This window comes from Dipodomys merriami, unplaced genomic scaffold (assembly GCF_024711535.1).
Source record: "Dipodomys merriami isolate MVZ:Mamm:240054 unplaced genomic scaffold, mDipMer1.0.p SCAF_988, whole genome shotgun sequence".
NCBI classification, from domain to species: domain Eukaryota; kingdom Metazoa; phylum Chordata; class Mammalia; order Rodentia; family Heteromyidae; genus Dipodomys; species Dipodomys merriami.
This window is the reverse complement of record NW_027206610.1, coordinates 196,098-198,815: the sequence shown is the minus strand read 5'-3', so window position 1 is coordinate 198,815 and position 2,718 is coordinate 196,098. Positions and strand designations below refer to the sequence as shown.

The 2,718-nt window shown below is 34.1% G+C and overlaps 1 pseudogene; it reads right to left on the bottom strand.

Annotated features, from left to right (window-relative positions):
- Positions 1-373: 373 nt before the first annotated feature.
- LOC138822100 (ankyrin repeat domain-containing protein 49 pseudogene) lies at positions 374-1,038 on the bottom strand (annotated as a pseudogene).
- Between the last annotated feature and the right edge of the window lie 1,680 nt (positions 1,039-2,718).

Genomic DNA, 2,718 nt, shown 5'->3' with positions numbered 1-2,718 from the left:
GAAATAACAGTATTGCAAAGCTCATGGAACTCATAAATGTTATAGACTGTGAAAGACAATTTTCTCCAGAAATGTTAGAATGTGTTTGTGATATTAACTGAGTGTCACTATCCCACAATACTGTGAAATTAGGGAAATTATGTAACCACTTAATTACAATAAAAAGCAAAAACTCTCCAGAAATCATTATAGATATATACAACTAACTCTTGAATACATTTTGACATCAAAGTAAGGCAATTGACTTGGAAGACTTCCATGGAATCCATGAATTGTTGCAGTAAGCTATTGTTGTTAGTTGGATTGTGAAAATATTTTGTATGGAAACAGAATGAAATGGCATTTTTGAAATTTAAGAAACTTAACCGAACCATTATGACTTAGGAGAGCAATTTGTACAGCCTTCCAAAACTTCAAAGAGGTAGTGATACATACTTATCCTTTTGGCAATATCAAATACAGTTTCTTCCAAGTTGTTCTTCAGAGCTGATTTGACATAATGGTTCAACAGAAGCAGATCCAACATGTCTTTGCTAACTCTATTTCCATCAGCAAGATGCAAGGGGGCCATTGGTATCTCCATCATGATGAAGTAAGAAAAAAGCCACTCTATTATTATTCCACATATAAGCACTGCACAGGGTTGTCCAGCCATCTACAGTTATTGCATGAATATCTGCCGCTTCAGCCACCAACTCACAGACAGTTTCTAAGTGTCCACTGTAGGCTTCTTGATGAATATGGGTATACTCATCATCATCCCTAGTATTCACATGAGTGGCCTTTATGGAAAGTAGTCTCTGCACTATAATAACCTGATTATTTTCAGCAGCCAAAAGAAGAAAGTTGCATGGATCTTTCTCCATTTTTTCTTGCAATTGATACCATTCCTCACTTTTTCATCATGTTCCTCGTCTTCATCAGAATTGCCTAACCAGAGACTTTGAGTGACAGTGGGAATGAGGTGTCCAAGTATTTCCCTAATAGTTCAAGTTAGTTGAACTGTTCAGAAAAATCCGGTGAATTTTCTGCATCTGTTTTTTCACCATGATTTATTTTCCCTTTTTATATTTTTACTATTCGAAATTATTCTAACTGGAGATTAGGGAATTGATGGAAGCAGAGGAAAGATTTTCCTCCGTATTCAAAGATACAGACTGAAAATAAGGACCAGTGGTGTCTTCATGTGCAGCTTATTCTAGGAATGAGAAAAGATGAAACAATGCCTTCTATATATTTGATTTGGGAAATGGCAGAGCAGAAAGTAAAATGATGCAACCAAAAATATAAAAGCAAAGTAAATTACAATAATTATAGAGCAATCCTATTATCTATGAGAAACATTAAAGAGAGAGGAAGAGAGACAGATGTGCAATGACCTAGATAGCCACAAATGCATGCCTCTGATCAATATATAGAGCAAGCAGAATTTTATGTTTTAAAAAGATGGAAATAGAATTTATGTATTTACTTGAATTTGGTAAATACATTTTTAGCAGCCTACATGAAGAAACATAGGTTTAATCATATTGCAGACAAGAATCTAAATCCTTGATAATTCTAGGAACAGATCTGAATGAAATCAGTTGAATCACACTTTTCATGTACAATGAAGGAATAGGTCCAGGCTATGGAAGCAGCAAGAGAAAGCAGGCCGATTGTATCAGTGACAAACTTTGTGGAAAATGGTATTGAGGATTACTTACTGTTGACCCACTTGCACTGGAAGCATGATTCTGAACAATTGCTTGCTGATTCTCAACTATTTCTTTGATCATTATATTTTCCAAAAAGAAAAAGTGAGATTTAATTGATAGCAAAGTACTACTAATACATTTTGATTTTTCATTAAGCACCTTCAATCATTGAAACCACATGAAGACAATAGACAGGGCTACTTTTTTGGATGAAAACAAGTGTCTTAAAAAAAACAAGGAATGTAAGTAGTCATGTAAAGGACTACTTTTTCAGTACTACATTATATATATATATTTTCTAATGTTGGGTATTTGTGTATGTGTATATGTGTGCATGTGCTGTAGCAATGTTGCTTGCCAATGTGGACAGGGTGAGGCTGAAAAGAGCTGAATTTGTTGCAATGTTTTTATGTATCAGTATTCTGTCATGTCATTTCAGTTGGACCACGCTTTTGTACATTTTATTTGTCAAATAATATCATCAGAATCAAAGGATTTACAATATTAAGTTAGATGAAAGAGAACGCTTTCAGCTCTTATTATATGTTAGATGAGAAGATTCAGACATATTTAGGGAGTAAATTATTGCTGGAAGATGACTGTCGGTACAAAATATGTATTTGACTTCTTAAATTTGTTATACTTTTAACATATGCTCCTGGAGTAAGTTTGACCAACTGGACCAAATAGGTATTGCTCTCTGGTTATTCCCGTGAAACACAAAGTGGATAAACTCTTTCTGGCTTTCTGTTGAAAATAACTTTCTTTGTAAGATCATATCTATTCACACTAAGAGGTAATCAACCCAATATTTATCAAGTTTGAATATCCCATCATATTGACTGAAAATCAGTATTGTTGATATGCTTGTTAGCTATTCCTTTCAAAAACAAACAAACCAAAAGCATGTGTCATCTTTAGATAGTGGATGTATCTGAAGTTGTTTTGTACATGCAAAGGGCTAATGGCTCTTCTGTGGGAGTAACTATCTCAACTTAACAAATAAGGCTTTTCGAATATC